We start from the raw sequence: 18,918 nt of genomic DNA on the forward strand, positions 1-18,918 counted from the left end.
CTAGTTTATACGTTTAAGCGTTGTTAAGCTCAAAGCATACTCGACTGGATGACGTGGAGTGAAGTAATACTGGCCCTTGTCGCTCCGATCACATCTCGTAGCCAAGGAAAGAATCACTTTCACTCGTCGACAATGGGTGGAATACGAAAACAACCTTCAACCTGCTATGTTTCCCAACACAGGGCCTCCACCAGATCGCTGTTCGGCGCTGATATGTGGTCAACTGAGGCATGTTATAGAGCTTAACGTTCATGAAGCTTCAAGGTGCAAAACAAGTGCATATTTAATTTGGGGTTATTATTTAGATTTAACAGCACCTATTAAATATTAGAATGTTTCAAGTTAATCTTTGCATCATTCAGTATAATTGTTCACATGATCCTTCTGAATCCTTCAGGCCACTTCTGACTTTTGAAGAAATAGCATGGTTTTATCCTTGAAAGCTGGATCATATTGTGACTTCATTCGATTTCAAGCATTGCTATTTTTGATGCGACGCTTGGCAGGAAACATATGTTCTAACGGGTGATGCAAGCGATTTCATGCGTGCTCTTTCCGCGCCAGTCATGCACTATACGTTTCATCGTTTGTGGAAGCCAAGGGGAGCATCACTTCCAACTGTCAACAACGAACGAACCACGAGAACGAACAACCTCAGACCCGCCGTCCTCCCCAGCATGACAATCCCACGGCATCGCTCGTCCGCGCCGTCAGCCTCGAGCTCGGGAGACTGCATTCTTTTTCCGCGAAGGCTCGTTGTTCTTTCGACTCAACAACAACGTTTCTTCATCGCCTATGCTACACTCGAGAGAGAAATGAGCGCGCCCGTTCTGAAAGCTGGTCCGTCGCCTCGTACGCGCTGCACTACACCAAACCCATCAGTTGTGCGAATAAGCGATTATGTGTTTTAATCCGATTCTCTGAGATGAACCTCTACATAATACTGTCCGTATAAACGCACCGACATCAACGCGATGCTCGCGAAGGACGTGGGAGACTGTACTTCGCCAAGTAGAGATGAGATCAGCTGACTTCCACCGCCTGTACTGCGTCAAACATCGCAGAAAACTTTTCTTTGGCGGCTGGTTGCACATCAGGGCACGTTCGGCTGCTGTATGATGCCGGCAAATGGAAATGCACTCGGAAACGCATCGTTCATTGTTCACCTCTGTCTCCGTGCGGGATGCGCAAGCCGTCGGACGAGAAACATAATTCCACACACAAACTGACTGTGACTGCCCGCGAGGGTTCGCTTAAGGTCGTGCACACGTATACACGCGCATTATACGCGAACGATGCCTCTCATATATGCAAAATTATAGCGTTGTAGCCGATCGTAAAATCGTCCAAGATAACGTGAAGTGCATATATAAAGCCGCGGAAGTCCACCCAGGTCGTGTGGTGCGGTGGCGTAGTGGTTACAGTGTCTGCTTGTCACGCGTTTGGCCTGGGTCAAATCCCCGTGGTGAAGTGTGTGTGTGTTGATACATGGTTTGTGACTCTCTGTGCAGTGTTCTTGTGATGTGTAAATGCATATTCATGAGTTGGAAGGCTGAAAAGAACAAAAAAAAAAGGAGGAACATTGCACGATCAACTACAATGTAGAAGAATTTCTTTTTTTTTCTAAAAATTTGCGAAAAGTACCGCATATATTTCGACCGCATATTGAGCCGTATATAAGCCGGACAGATTTGACCTGAAATACCGCTTAACCACATCGACGGTATGCGTTACTTTAAGCGGTCACTTTTAAACGGCCTTCTGGCAACGAGATGGCCGCGCATAGGGAAGAGCCGCATAAATTTAGGCCGCATAAGAAAGAGCCGCTTAGCCAGAGGCCGTATAAAGAAGGGCCGCATGAAAGAGCCGTATAAGTAGGCCGCTTAGAGAGCCATTTATAAGCGTCGAAAATTTGACCTACTTTCCGCCTTATATGCGTTGTTTTAAGCGGTCGTTTGCTAAGAGTGTAGTGTTCTTCACCACAGTCCGAACTTGCTCCTGCACACAGGTGCGCCGCCAATGATCCCCAGTGAAATGAAGACAAAGCGTGAGCGAGAAGCTGTTACACATGTCATAATTAAGGTATAAATCACAAAAGTTAACGCCCTATCTGTTGATTCCTAGTTCTCCTTCATTAACTCTTCGTTTTCTTGTTGCGCTACCTGGGCCCGCATTTCCAAAAACTTCTTACGCAAAAAATTTTCCTAAGAGGATCCAATCACGATGCGGGACATATCATTAGCGAAGCCGGCTGCCCAATGGGAAAACGCACCTGCGAAAGAGAAGTTTTGTAATTTCGTCCCCGATGCCCTATATTCGTCCATCAATTAGCCCAACGACAAATTTCGCTGAACATATTTTAAGGTATCCACGTCTAGGTTATTTATTCTTTTTGTATCCCACGAAACGCGCCAACCGTGGTACAAAAGTGCCCACTATATATTGTCACGTGGTCATGACGGCGAAGAAGACGGCACTCGGTCCGTTAAAGACGAAACTCTTTATTTGGGCAAACTTGTGCCCGGAAAATGAAAGCCCAAACTACAAGCGATACACACTGCGCACTGACAGCGGCGTATACAGTCGTCGGTCGTCGAGTAATCTGCCAAGAGTTAAAGCGCGTCGAGTTTTATACATGTGCTATCGAAGATTCCAGCGTTATCGCTGGTGGCCGCTAAGCTGTCGAATAAACTAGACTATTCGCGTCCTGCGCGCAGTCTTAACAGAATGATCTCAAAAATCGCGAAGCTTCTCAAACACTGTAGCGAGGTCTGCTCCGAGCGTTGCTAACAGTCTTTGCGAGCGAAATCCGAATACATCAAAATAAAATAAGCGCTGCAATACACAAGTTTGGCTACGCCACCAGTACTATATAGCTTGTCCCTTTCACGCGCGCAGCCTGCGCAGTGTTGCACGGTTTTATCGAGACGTAACTCGCGTTCTCTTCCTCGCTGCCCTCTCGACCTCAACACATCCCTCACGTCCGGACGAGGCGCCCCCAAGTCCAGCGGGCTGTGCGAAGCGTGGGTGCAGTCGCTGCGGACGTGAGCGCCCACTGACCAAACAGAGGGACAGTCGTGTACCCGCGGTGTCTCGCCACGCACTGTGAGGCACGTAGCCTCGCAGCGCGCAACGGCGGTCCTACTGAAAGGGTGCCGTGGTCACTACAAAAGAACACAAGAAGCACGCAGAGAAGAACCTTCAGCGAGCTCGCGATAGGGAGGAAAGATAAACGTGAGCCGGAGAAACGGGGGCGGTAGTTCTGGCGCCGCATCGCGCGATCTCTTCGCCGGCCCTTTCTTCGCTCGTTTTACCCGTGCATACGGTGCAGTTCTTGTGTTCCTGCTTCTTCACTCTATGCATGGGCAGAAAGCCTTTGCTAGTTTATGCTGTAAGTTTGATTTCACTAAATTGCTTCGCAGATGCTGCAAGCATTAATTATTGCATGTTCTTGAGTTATGACTTTCCTTCTCTCTACTCGGACACACAGAAAAAGAAAGGGGGTGAGAAATCAAAGTGACTTTTATGTAAATGAGGCTCATTGCACTTTCGAATATCTTTCTGTAACGCTTTCACCTATTTGCTGCGGCACCCTTCTAGTTAAGTGTGTGGCTGTTCTTCCGCGTTAACGTAGTTGAGCTCTCACATCTGCGTGAATTATGAAGACAGTTAACTAGCGTTCACTGCTTCGTTTTACTTTGTCTCTGTACAATCTTTTTATTCGTTTCGGGCTTCAATTATGTGAGGATTACGTGAGGAATAGAGCACGTGCAGTCGTCTTTCTTCCGCGTGCTATCTATCTATCTATCTATCTATCTATCTATCTATCTATCTATCTATATATCTATCTATCTATCTATCTATCTGTCTATCTATCTATCTATCTATCTATCTATCTATCTATCTATCTATCTATCTATCTATCTATCTCTTTCAAGTTGAAGGTGGCAAAGAAACAAGCTGTAAGTGGCACACAGGAAGAACATCGAAAATCAGCATGTTGGAAAGTAGAAAGGCATGTACGCGTCCTGAGTTGTGTCGTATACGTGCCAATAGAACATGCGAAAAAGGGGAAATTACGGAATTCCTTCCGAAAATGTGAGAAACTCCGACCTTCTCGGCACGAGCATAAAAGACAGTGCTTTGCGAGAAGAACTCAACATGGCCCAAGACTTAGGCGGAAGTCAAGGAACAAGTGAATCTTCGAACTTTTTATTTTGTTTTGTTTGTTTGTTTGTTTTTCAGCACTAAAAAGTGAACTTTCAGCACTGAAACTCTGGCCGTGGAAATTGTGGATGAAGTATAAAAGGCGGGGAAAGGAATAAATCACATAGCACATCGTCTCAGTCATGCGTGTTCTCCGTTTCTCGAGGCCTTTTTTTTTCTCTCTCACGCGAGACAATGCGTCGTACACCGCGTCTTTCCTATTGGCTCTCTTGGCATCCGCTACAGCCGACGACAGAACACGCCGCGTGGGCCGCAGCTTGCTTGCTGTCCCGACCACAGGCGAGCGAGCGCACAAAAGACATATCAGTGTCGAACGTGATCGCAAGTTCGGGCAGATTCTCGCAGCCTAGAGCAGCAGGCAAAAAAGAAAACGTTTTCTCGTCACGTCTCTCGCCGTTCGTTTTTTTTTTTTTCTTTACGTCTTCTTTTTATCCGTGGAAGTGAGATAAGAACTGCAAAGTAGAGTTGCTAACTGTATCGTTGACTTTGAAGCTTTAATAATTCTGTTTCCGTGTGTTCAATTTTAACTGAACCTGTGAGCGAAAATGTTAAAGCATGGACATGTTCGTGTGAGCTAACCATGCCTCTCTCGCTTTCTGAATCACGCCTTAAGCTGGCCAGGACGTGTGATTATCTTGAAAAAAAGTGTGCAGTGCGCTGCAGACCAAGGAGAAAAGATGTGATGTGTTCCTTGTTTTTTTAACGCTTTCAATTACCAACTCAGCCGGCTTGCTCCTTTTTTGTAAGACTAGTTCAGCTATCCTCGTCATTCATTTTAATTGCGGCGATAGCGGTTTGTGCAGCCAGTAACTGGGTCTTCGCAAGTTAGTTAGTTAGTTAGTTAGTTAGTTAGTTAGTTAGTTAGTTAGTTAGTTAGTTAGTTAGTTAGTTAGTTAGTTAGTTAGTTAGTTAGTTAGTTAGTTAGTTAGTTAGTTAGTTAGTTAGTTAGTTAGTTAGTTAGTTAGTTAGTTAGTTAGTTAGTTAGTTAGTTTCGTTGTGGGGAGTCGAGCGTTGGCCGGCGCCGTCAGTTTTGTGGTGCTCGCTCGCTATGTACAATCGTCAGCACGCTTAACACGAACGCTTGGCCGCGTCGCCTGAAACGGTTTGATTGACGCCAGTGCCGCGTAGCTTTGAGTTCTGTTGCCTTGATGTCACCAATACATGCCGACATACTATCCAAGCATACGGAGGTATTATCTCGGCAACAGCGCCCAGCACTTAGCTGCTGGCATCAGTCAAACCAGCCAAGGCCACGCTGCGGAGCGTTCGTGTTAAGAGTGCTGACGGCTGTACTTGTGCGCAACAATGTTTCACGAATCGCATACTTCGTGCATCTCGCTACAGCCCGTGAATACTTCCAGAACAACTCCCGCAAGATCGTTCCGGCACCCGAAACACAACAGGTGAGCGTGAGGTAGGGACAGATAGCTTACCGCTCTCTCACAGTAAGCAGTACTTTATTCTGTCCTTTTTTTAACACGAAAGCGTTTTATGTCGGGGTCCACCAAGACTTCAGTGACGTATTTCCGTCACGGAAATGACGTCGAAAAAATATACACGATCAGATGGCAAAGAAAAACAGTTCCGTCAACGGCCATCGAACCTACGACCACTCGGTCCGCAACAACAGATGCCGGGCACGCTATCCACTGCGCCACGGTCACAGACTCTCGAGGCTTTACAAACGCGCCTTTTATATCTACCGCTCTCCTGGTCGGCGGGGTGGTGTTGCCTTCTGAGAGCGGTAAAATAATTCGTCATTACTGTGGCCTCCGCGATTAGCACCTGCAACGCGTTACACGGCCCTCCCATTCGGCGCGTTTTCAATAGAAGTTCAATTTTGTCAATGCCTTAACACACATCGAGGTGGCGACCTTAGCCAAGCGTCGTAAAAGCGTCGGCCTCGCTCATAGCTCGGCGACGCGCGCCTGCCTCACCTGGCTGTAACACCGCGTTTCCCGCTCACACGCTCGCCCCTAGAAAAATCGCGGCCCGGCTACCGGGGCGGTACGATGCGCTTTGCGTTTCCCTCTAGTCCGGCCGTGGTGTTCAATCACATTTTAACATGCCGTGGGATGGCGACCAAGCTCTGCGTCAAATATGCGACGCTCTTCTGGCTATCACACCTCGTTCTCTGATTACGCTTTCACCGTTAACTGCTACAGCTACCACGAGGGTTTGTTTAATCATTTATCATGGACGTTAATCGTCGGGATGGAGATGTACCACCAATCATCAAAGTGGGCACATCCACGTTAAACGGTGCTATAGCTGCCAGACATCAATATACATTGTGCGAACTCTCTTATATCAATGTGCAGTAAACATTCAGTTACTTCTGTGTTATTCAGATTCCTATGGCGGACGGACCAACCATGTTTTTTCTCCTAAACACGCACGCACACACACACACACACACACACACACACACACACACACACACACACACACACACACACACACACACACACACACAAAGACGAGAGAGTGGTTTCTTTCTCGCCTTCGCTACCCTTCCTACAGGCGATATCTCCTCCTCGCCACTTATTTCTTCATAAAGCACGTGTACAATGTCAGCAGCAAGCGTTGAGCCTATCAGGATTTCGCGCTTGTCGGCTACACGCTGTTATCTCCGCTTGCGCAGTCGAAAACACACAAAACGAAGCGAAATCAGTTGATCGCGCACGATAGTCACGCGAGACAAGGAAGAACGGGTGGGCGACTGCATGACAAAGCAGGATAGGAGACAATTCACAACTCACATTTCTCGTATATGGACCAAGCGAGAGTATCCGGCTCCCAAATCACTTCACATGGAAGACACTACAAGTGGAAGCGCGAGGCTTCCCGAATCTTCGGACAGCTCAACGGAGGAGGCTATGGAATCCGAGGAGGGCTTCACGACGGTCCGAGGCCGTCGCTTGAAAAGGAGACTACGCCGGACGTCGACCGGGCAACCGGTGCATAAGGAAGTTCCGTCATGTATGATTGGGTATGTGACCACATCAGCCAGTGACAATCTGAATAGTCTTAATAGGCAATTCTTGACGGAGTTCTTTGACCGCATAGCACCAGGCCAGGTTAATGAAGTTCGAATCAACCCCCGCAAGAACATACTTACGGTCTATGCGAAGAATGCAACAGTACTAGAGACATTGAAAAACATTCAGGCACTTGGTAATTTTCCGGTGCGTGCCTTCAAAGTGTACGGAAAGAATGCGTCAATCGGGGTAATCTCTGATGTGGACCCTCAAATCACGGAAGAGTCTCTTGCCAAACTTGTGACATCAACAGTGCGGATATTGAATGTCCACCGCTTCGGACTGTCACGTTGTGTCAAGCTAGTCTTTGACTCATCTTCTTTACCAGCACATGTGAAAGTGGGTTACGTAAGGCATCCGGTGCGGCCATACGTACCGAGACCTCTTCAGTGCCACAGGTGCCAAAAGATAGGACATGTGAGTGCAGTCTGCAAGAACTCTGTCACTTGTCAACACGGTGTGGTGAAAGTCACCAATTGGAGGAATGTAAAGTTGAAGCGCCTAAGTGTCCAAATTGTGCTGGGACACATGATGCGACCTCCAAGTTGTGCCCAAAACTCAAAGACGAAACGCGGATTCTAAAGAAAATGGTGAGAGATCACTCTTCCCGAAGAGAGGCAGCTCAAATTGTTCGTCGACAGCGGCACCGTTCACTGCAGAAGCACAAGCGCGCCAGCAGTACAACCAGATCCAAAGAATCGGAGCCTCCACCGCCGCCCAGCATCATGCCTTCTCAGCCAACTAGAGAGTCGGGCAACATCTGGAAGGAGCGACCGATACAAGCGCTATCCCTAAGCCGGCTGGAACAGTCCCTGGGACAGTTCCCCTGCAAAATGCTGATGAGGCTACCTGGCCGTCCCTGCCATCGATAGGTCCTCTCCAGAATCACTCAGAGGAAGGTCCTGCGATACGTCTGCCTAACAAGTCTGATGGAGTCATGGTCCAGTGCATGCTTCGTCAACTGATGGCTGTTATGCGAGATGTGCTCTCTAGTTAACGCGCGCAATCAGCGAAAGCTGCGTTGCAAATAATGGATACTCTAGAGCCGCTGTTAGCGGCTATGGAGTAGTCATTCATCATGGCGCTCTCAGGAAGATCTTCGTCATACGAAGAGTGCCTGCGTCGATCTGTTATTATGCAGTGGAACGCGTGTGGTTTACGTAGTCGCCTTTCAGATCTTCGACAGCGTCTCTTCAAGTATCGATTTCCATTTGTGCTTATCTGTGAGCCGAATATTACTTCTTCCTTCCGACTATCAGGGTATTTGCAACTTTGGTCACGCCAAGATATATCCAGAAGCAAAGTTCTGTTGTTGGTACGGCGTTACATTGTGTACGCGAGGCATAACATTACAGATCATGCCTCCAATGAATACATATGTGTGAGCGTGAAACATAAGCAACGCGTATTTTCTATCATTGGAGGCTACATACCACCGAAAGCGAGATTTGACTGCAGATACCTTAGTTCTGTCATTCAAAGCTGCCCAGGACCGCATATTCTTATCGGAGACTTCAATGCACATCACCCGTTATGGGGAAGCGTTACGACAAGTAAACGGGGAGAACAGCTCGCTACCTTCCTACATGACGAAGGCCTCGCAACGATTAATGACGGTTCGCCCACATTTCTACGAGGTCCAACATACAGTAGCTCCTTAGACCTTGCATTTGTATCCAGGAGCATTCTGCCATCAGCTACCTGGTGTACGGATCTCGAGACTCATGGCAGCGACCACATACCGATCTATGTACAACTGAAATGGTTCCTCCAAGCCTCTCCTCCTCGTATTCAGTCGACTAACTGGCAAGATTTCCAGACATCGGTTGAAAACGCTTGTTCACATCAAACTACACCGCCGGATCTCGAACGTATCATAAGCTCAACTCTTCAAGTCACGACGAAATACATAAGCGTATTGGCACCTAGATCGTCCGTCGACATTGAATATGAAAAACTGCGTGCTATATGTCGCCGAGCAGAGAGGAAGTACAGAAGAACGAAATCTGTTTCGGACCTCAGGACATGCCGCCAAGCTCAGCGACATGTACTTCGGTACCTTGACAAATTGGACACTAAACGCTGGAGGAAATTTTGTACTTCCCTGGATCCCCGAAAGCCACTTTGCAAAATATGGCACGTAATGCGCAGCCTACGATTTCCCCCTCAAGAAAAGTACCCATTTCGAGCTCTGGCGATTGTACAACGTAGGAGCGAAGTAGACGTTGCGGAGTACTACTGCAAACTTATTGTTGCTGGAGCTACTGGTATTCCCCCAACAAACGACCGACAAGCCCCGCCAGCCCTTGATGACCGTCTTGATGTCATGTTCACGATGCAAGAACTAGATGCTGCACTTGCTTCAACTCGACGCTCATCGGCACCGGGACCAGACGGCATCATGTACGCTGCGCTCCGTTCACTGGGAAAAGAGGCACGCACCCTTCTTCTATCCCTGTTCAATGCGTCGTGGAGCACAGGCACTGTACCGGAAAAATAGAAAACCAGTCGTGTCGTGGCGCTTCTGAAGCCTGGCAAAACACCTCATGCCCTGGCATCGTACAGACCAATTGCCCTGACAAGTTGCGTAGGCAAGGTCATGGAGAAAATGCTGTTGACGAGGCTGGAATGGTTTCTTGAGAAGAACAACCTTTATCCAGACATAATGACAGGTTTTCGCAAGGGAAGGTCTTCTACTGACAGGCGTGATCGATCTCGTATCAACTGCTGAACAAGCCAAGAGGCGCCGACGCTTGACAGGAGCGCTATTTTTGGATGTAAAAGGCGCATATGATAATGTGTTACATGACGCTATCCTCGACGCACTTGAGGAGCTAGGGATTGGAGGCAGAATGTTTCTGTGGATACGAAATTACCTTACACGCCGGACCATCTTTATGACGACGACGGATGGAGAGACGAGTCGTCATGAAGTCCTCCATGGAGTTCCTCAAGGCGGCATTCTCAGCCCGACGCTCTTCAACATCACTCTCATAGGACTCGCCGACGTAGAGCCAGACACAGCCAGGATGAGCTTGTACGCTGACGACGTCTGTATATGGGCTTCCGGTGTTTCACGACCACAGCTTCGGGCAAGGCTACAACGTGCAGTGTCGGTCATCTCTAAATATTTGCGTTCGCGAGGTCTACAATTGGCGACAGCGAAGTGTGCGGCCCTCGCATTTACACGCAAAACGATGCATCGTTACCAAATCATAATTGATGGCACTTCCGTACCATATGTAACACATCATCGATTCTTAGGAGTGATGATTGACCGAAACTTGTCCTGGTCGAAGCACGTGTCGATGCTTAGATCCAAACTAAGCAGCTTCATACACATGCTTAGATATATAGCAGGCACGAAATGGGGCCCATCAGAGAGGTCGTTGCTTCAGCTGTATGAGGCACTTTTCGTAAGCTACCTACGATACAGCTTACCTGTTATGACAAACCTACGCCCGTCCTGCCTGCGTACATTAGAAAGTTTGCAAGCTCAGGCATTGAGGACATGTCTTGGCGTACCGCGATGTACGTCAACATTAGGAGTTATTGCGGAAGCACGCATAACTCCCATGGATAGTTATCTTTCATGCGAACCGTTAAGAGTTTATCTCCGACTATTGACGCGGCATGAACGTCATCCTCTGGCACCGATCCACACTCACCGACCGGAGAGCACTTTTGCAGAAAACATCTCACGCCATGAGAACATCATTCCCTCAGGCTTCGCTCCCACAAAAGTTGCAGAGGTAGCAGCATGGATTTTATCAAGACCTACAGTGCGCCTATCCATTCCAGGAGTGGGTAAAAAGTCGCGCATACCTTTATGTGGCCTCAAACAATTAATGTTATCATATATATCTACAGAATATGCCAATTCTGTGCATGTTTTTACTGACGGGTCTGTGTTACCCACTGCGTCAACAGCAGCATTCGTTATACCAAGTTTGAAGACCAGTGAACGCTTCCGTCTAGACCACCGAACAATATCGACGGCGGCAGAGATTGTAGCCATCCGCGAGGTAATTCGTTACATATCGACGCAACCTCCTCACCAATGGACTATATTTTGTGACTGTAAACCAGCACTCCAAGTGATAGCTTCAGCACTTAAACGAGGGCCTTATTCCATACTTGCTCACGAAGTGGCCGAATTACACGATGTCGCCCTGAAAACTGGCCATCGCATCATGTGTCAGTGGGTTCCAGGGCACTGCGGTCTGCAGGGCAATGAGCAAGCCGATGCGGAGGCAAAGATGGCCCATGATAACGCCAGAGTACTAGCTATCCCCTTTTCCCGACCGGATACTAACACCGTAGTGTACACACTCCTGGGTGAGACTACAGCAGCATATTGGTGTTTACCAAGCCATCGTCATCGCCCGCCGGCTTCACGAACTTGACCCAAATACGAGTGTTAGAATCCCACCAACCATGAAAAGGTGTATTACAAGCTTATTTCACCGACTACGACTAGGTGTGGCATTCACACGCCGTTACCTACACCTTATCGGCCGTGCCGACAGTCCCAATTGCGAGATGTGTGGCACTCCTGAGACTATCGAACACCTCCTGTGCGTCTGCCCACAATACATCACGCAAAGAAATTCAATGGCGACCACCTTGTTGTCATCGAAGCAGCAAGTTTCAGAAAAAGTTCTGTTGGGACCACCACCATGTCATCAGCGCGATATTCTAAAAGCACTGAATATGTTTTTGCGCGATACAGAGCTCGACGAGAGACTGTAAATAGTTTTTTGGAAATTCAAGGACTTACTTCGTCGCCACTTTTTCCATCATCATCATCCGCATCTTCTCTCCACTCTCTATACTACCACTCTCCCCTTTCCTACTGCTGAGTAGCAGGCCAGAACACTGATTCAGGCCGACTTCTCAGCTTTTCTGCCATAATAAACCTTTTCTCTCTATGTACCCTGATTGTGTCACATTAATCACCGTTCTGGCGTCACGAAGTGCGCCAATAAGACGGCAAACACCAAGAGAGAAGAACGCGCTCGCTTTTCGTATTTTCAGAGGCTGTTATGGGGCCCTTTAAGCACTGGCTTTGGGACGGCAGCATACATCTCTCTCACAGTATGATACATAAGTCGCTCACTTTTTTTTTAACAAACGACGTTCACCATAGATGTTAGTTCACTAACAAATAAAACCCGTGTAGAACACGTTAACTCTCAGAGTACTCTGAGTCGTCTCTGCGTTTTCTGGACACATGCAGTCACCTATCGTATTTGAGACACCCCACTCCCATCTCCCGTTCATACCCTCCTCACCCAACTACACTTTCTCTGCACAGTCTGTTTACAATCGCGACATTAGAGCAGAAGCACCACCAACTGCTGCTTTGTCGGCAGGTGCTCTAATGATGTTATTTATTTTTTTACGCCGTCGCTCTGATCCTGGTAACGTTTTGGTCGAACACATCTCCCGTCAAGTTAAGTGTCACGCAAAAGAAATAAAACGGCAACAAAGAGAACGTGGGTTAGCCAAAGGCAAAATTGAATGTGACAGCTGTGTTGATGTTCGCCTCCTTTTTTTTTTTTTCGTGTCCCGTTTCTTGTCGGTGTAATTCTGATACCTGCGCGGCACTGCGACTCTCCGCGAAGCGCGGCTTCCTGTAAGTACCGAGCTCGTTACATTCGCTGACAATGCGACGACGAAGGAGAAGCGGGACGACGACTACGGCGCGCCGCTCCTCCCATGACGATCGCCGTGTGTCTAAAAGCGTGACCGGGATGGCCAACAACCGGAACAGCCACCCTCGGACGCGAGACAAAGAAACGGAGAAGCGATCTGTGGCGTTTCAGCGGTTAAAGATGACGAAAAACAAAAAAAGGGGGGGGGGGGGGGCAGAAAAGGAGAGGAAAACAAAACCACGCTGTGACCGGGAACCCATGTCGTATGACACCGACCATCGAGATTGAGGAGAGGTACAGAAGAGAGGCGCGGCGGGGGAGTCAATTTTCGGGCATGTCATCACGGCAGCTGCCGAGGAAACATCCAGATTCGGAGACAGGCGCAACGGCCGCCCCTAGAAGAGACGCGCCGGCGCTCGGAGGTTGAGACTCCGCTTTATCGCCCCAGAACACCTTGCCAGTAAGAATTCGAGGCACGGACACTGACGACGACATCTGTGGCGGCGGCACGTCGCCACGCCAGTTTCCTTTTTTTTTTTTCGTATCTTGTCGTTCGCTCGGTGTATCCAGTGTACATTCTTTCCCTCTCTTTCTCTCTCACTGCCTTCGTTACCGTCTCTTACATTGCGCCCCTGGGAGTGCCAGTCTATTATCAACGGTGGGCAACGAAAAGAATTCTCCGCAAGATCTAATGCGAGCTGTAAGCGCTGCTCGCAAACGCATTTACGTGCTTCGTGAAAGCGAAGCGCGCGAGCAACAATTTGCCGCTGCTGCTGACGCAACCGCAAATACCTGCCGTGGTGTCGACAATCGATGCGCGCTTCTCGCGTGGAGCAAGCTGGAACGCGCTGATCTCGCAAGGACAATCTATGGAGGCGGCGGAAAGTGTACTGGTACGAGAGACAAGCATAACGCGAATCGCCGGCACGTATAGCACATACTTGCGTTTATACTCGGTGGCACCGCACTCGCTGGTCTGGTAAAGAAGATGAAGAAGAACGCACTTAGTAAAGAAGTGTACGAGAAGACAATAAAACGTGAACGTAGAGGCGAAATGGCAGAGACCCCTTCAATGTTATCTATATGAGACACGTGAGGTGCTGTGTCCCTTTGGCGCCCTGGCTGCCGCTGCCCGTTGGGCATAGCGAATGAATGAATGAATGAATGAATGAATGAATGAATGAATGAATGAATGAATGAATGAATGAATGAATGAATGAATGAATGAATGTGCGGAAGCAGCGCGATAAATATGAAAGGTGAGGAAGAGAAGCTCAGGCCTCGTTTACTTTCGCGCTGTTTCGACGTCCATTTAACCAACTTGCCCAATTTTGTAGTTTTTAAAATTTTAATGCGCACTCAGTTTTGATAGGGCAAGGCTATACCATTTGCATTGCAGCTTTGATAAACTGAACTAATACAACTGATGCGATTCAACGATGCAACTAATCTCGCTCAAACGGAACTTGAGCTCAATCTGCCGTGATGTCCGTTGTGACTGTGCTACAACTCTTACTGTAGAGGCATACCACCCAGCAGGTTAACAAGCCAGGGAAACAACCAGGCTAAAATATCTAGTAAATCGTTAAAACATAAACATCTCTCTCTCTCTCTTACGTGAAAGAAACCTTGTGAACCGTGGCCTTAGTCAAATGCTTCCATATACTTTTGCGAAGTCAACCAGCACAAAAAGTCGAACCCTGAAAGAAAGTCGCAAACATAGCACCAGTACTTTCAGTACTGCTCCCGTGTGTGCGTGTTTTCTTAGTGTTCGTCTTTTTGTGCCGGTTAACCTTGCAATGTGTCGCACCAACTTGCCTAAGCCGCAGTACTTCTCGACTAAATTCCATGATTATAGAATTTTTTAGTATTATCGAATAAAGCTGTGGTGACGGTGATAATGAGTTAGGACATCCACTTAGGTGAACCTTTCGGGGACAGTGGTAATCCACTCACTTAGCATCACATTTTATTTCTGTGTAGTAATACATAACGTTATTGTAGACGTGGTTCATATTTTCGAAATTTATGAAAAAATTTAAGGTCGCTTAATTAGCTTCTTAGAATCTGACGAAGTGTAACACTAATGAACTAATTATGGCTGCGGGTATAACTTGACAGTTTCACATCGCTGTACAGGTAGATATTACATTTCATCGAGCTGTTTCCTAGAGCTTAATTTCCTTCTAGACGTCATCTGCAGGTTCTGACAGCTACGAAACTTTCCAACTACTTCCTGAACGCGAGTATGGCAAGTTTCATTAAACGGTAGCGAACGGCTAATCTTCGCCCACCTGATGAACTGCATATTTTTGACTGACACGGCCGTCAACGACTAAAGAACTTCCGTAACGTGAGACGGATTAATCTACCAACATCACTATCTTTAGGCGCAATAGCACGATTCATTCTGCGCCTCATTATTCCACTGTAGGCGTGCTACACGTCATTCACAATGTTCTCATAAAGCCCGACGTTCACGCACACCTTTCGTACTGCTATCGCGTATCGATCCGCTGGCAAATTGAAGCCGTATACAGCTGTTAGCAAACAGAACAAAGGCGAGCCTAGCAATATCAATAGAAAAATACGTTTATGCTTATATTGTATGCTGTTTTTCCCCTTGCCTTCGTGTAATGGAGCACTTGTTTCCGAACACTGGAAAAAAAAAAGAAACTTAGGTGCCGTGTGGAAAATCGGAAGCATGAAAGATGGCCGCCGACATATGAAACGACGTTGTAGCACCAAGCATTCCTTGTAGCATACGCAACAATCCCGCCTCCACCCCCCAACCGGAACCTCCACATACCCGCAGCGAAGCACTTATAAATCAATGATTGGCGCGCAGAATAAAGCACTCAAGAGCTGAAATCGTTGCTCACACCTCACGACTATAAGCCTCTCATATCGCTGCACAACGATAACAAAAATAAAGAAAGAAGCCGGTAATCAAGAAGAGTACAGGCGGGGAGCGCAAGACGCACGATCCCGTTTAGATATTAAGGTTTTGCATACATCAAATCATGTCGTACCCATATTGCACTCCGTATTTTAATACCGCGATTTTTCTTTCCTTTGGCAGCCGCGGTAAAGCCTTCTTCGCGTTCCTCTCTTCTTCGTAGTTGAGAGGCCCGACTTGTAACGGCTCCCTCAACATGCGCCACTTGTTCCTTGGCCGCCTGTAGATCTTGTATCGTTCAAGCCCTCCCACTCACCTCTTCACTCCTCAACATACACACAAACTTACGCACTAAGTGAAAACAGGAGCAAAAAAAGGCCATTCTAGAAGCAGCGCTCATTGCTGTGGTTCCCGCTTCTCTACTTTCTTCCTCACTTTTTCTTTCTATTTCAGCTCTCATCCCGCAGCACAGTTAAGTGCAATCTTTCTTCTTCTTCTTTTATTGCAACGTTCTTTCGTTTCTTCGGCCTCGCTATTATTGTTTCCTCGGTTCCAGCTCTTCTTTCCGGGCAAGCCCGTGTTTGCAGCGCTACTACTCTTGCGGCGTGCTCTTTCGAAAAGCGCACAACGCACTCGGAGAGTCCTGACACGACGGCTGCCATGGCAGCTGGTGGGTTTTCATATTCGAAAGAGCTCCCCCCCCCCCTTCCACTTTGCCACCACCTCCCCAATTCTTCGCGTTTACTCTTTTCTTTTATTCCCACAACTTTGCTTGCTTCGGAAGCCCAGTAACAAGTCAGCCCACACAGCCTACCACAGCGCGCGCCATTGCGCGCGCGAGAAGCTGGCGGAGATCAAACTTTTTAATATCGCGCGTGATGCGGCCGGTTGAGCGCGTTCGCCCACCGCCACCGAACTGAACGTCGGTTGGTAATAATTTCACATACTGGATCGAGGGGAGGGGGGCGTCCTTGCGGGAAGTTGAATGCCCTTCTCCTTTAAAATCTTTTTTTTATTTATTATAAATATGAGAATGCGTCTAGGTCTCGTTTCTTACCGTTCTTTCTATTTTCAAAAGAACTCTCGTCAAAGAGGTAAAAATGGAAAACATTGAAAGAAAGATCACATGATAGTTGTAAAGCCTAATCGCTATATTTTATATATGAGGCACATCGAGAAGGTACCTGTACTCCGTTAGAGGAGAGCGGTAATTTTTAGCAGCCGAGCGCCCGGAAGGCATGTTGAATACCGTTATGCGCAGACTGGGTGGCGAGGGCCGACTGGAACGCGGCTTGTAACACCAACTAAACAATGCCTCGAAATGTGCGGCAAACATTGTAAAGAATATTTTTCAAAGAGATAATGCAAAGCAACGTATGGGCGGCATAGTGAGACCTGGTTTGTTTGCCGAGGCTAGCTATCCTCCTCGTACTTTTTTTTCTTTCCTCCGTCATTTATTGCACTTCTCCAGGATGTTTATTTTCTTTGACCTAGTAAAACTGCATAGCTTAAAAGGACACTCTAATCAAAAATACTGAGTTGAGCAAATCGTGTCACCGAGACTACCGCAAAGTTTTGACGTGGTTTTTAAAGCGGCCGATCTTGGAGGCAATGCCGAGTGGCAGCACCCACACGCCTCGTAACATCAAGGCAATAGAGACTGCCAACCCCAGCAGCACATCTCACCAGGTCTAGTGGGAACACTATAGCTTGACTTTGACATTTGTATTTGGATCTTTTTTGTTAATTGTATGGTTCAGCGGGGCGCTATTCTCCTCACTGTTAGTGGCCCTTCGCTCAGAGTGACTGCGAAGAACACGGCACTACTGAATTTTAACTTACTTACAGACGTTGTTTGTTTCTGTTGATAATTTGTTCCGATTAGAGCCGTACTTCAAGCATAACTTCAATGGAAGCTAACTTATGCCTTCCACGTCCTGTTCTCGTAGGAAAATAGCGCAAGTTCTATCATAATCCATCCCTTCAAGATGACTTCATTTCGCAGCCTAATTACTTATCCCACCACGTCCACAATCGCTACGAAGTCAGAATTCAAACAGGAAATACTAACACTTTCAGTCATTCCTTTTTGCCCACAACATCTCGGCAATAGAACCACCTTCCCAGTGACACTGTCGCCATCGATGACAACAAACTTTTAGATGCGAAGTATCTCTTGCTCGGGAGTATGTCACGCGGCGTGGTAATCCGCACGCGGCGTAGTAGTCCGCACTCACACTACGCATGCGCAACTCTCCTCCTTCCCTCTCTCCAACAGCTGCGCGCTACTCTCTCCACTTCTCTACCAGTACCTGCTTGCGCTTCTCCTGAGTTCTCGCTTTCGCTCTCACGGCGCATACGCTACTCTCCTCCTATAGTCTCCTCTCCTTCAAGTGGTAGAGCGCTGCGAGCGTTCAGTACAGGGCTTGCCTCGGTTGGCTCCTCTGAAATGCGGGCTCGGCATGCCGAAATTCTCTCCTGCGCAGCGCCGCGATGAGGGCCAGCGCATGCGCGTCCCCTCCCCCTCTCTCTCCTCTCCTACGCTGCCTCTCTCGCGCGCCTGTCGACCGCGTTCCCCGCACGCCCTATGAGAATGAACGGCCAGGCTAGAGGGAAGACACGACGCGCGTAGTGTTCCTCTTCGCGTTCCACGACGCGAGGTCGGTAGCATTCCAAGCGAACGCCAGCGGAACGCGATCGTGCGAGTGCTCCGGCTTCGCATCGCCTCATGGTCCCCTTTAGCGGGAGATGGTGTAATTTTTTTCGCAAGGCTGTAGCTAACATTGTATATACACTAATTAATATCACGTTACCTTATTCCTTCATATTTGTACTTACAGTCCTTTGCGCAAAAAACTACCTAACTACAATATATATCTGCGTATTACTAATGTCTCATTTCACTAAACTTCTGTATTGCTCCTTGCTGTATAGTATTACTACCAAATGGTTGTAGATCATTTGCCGTTTATCACTCCCCTCTGTAATGCCCTCGGGCCTTGAGCGTCCAATAAATAAATAAAAATAAAATAGTGAAAGATACTTTGTACGACATTCAAGCAAAGAGTGAGTTGGTGTCAGTGGCTTCCAATCA

Source organism: Rhipicephalus sanguineus, chromosome 2, assembly GCF_013339695.2.
Source record: "Rhipicephalus sanguineus isolate Rsan-2018 chromosome 2, BIME_Rsan_1.4, whole genome shotgun sequence".
In the NCBI taxonomy this organism is placed as follows: domain Eukaryota; kingdom Metazoa; phylum Arthropoda; class Arachnida; order Ixodida; family Ixodidae; genus Rhipicephalus; species Rhipicephalus sanguineus.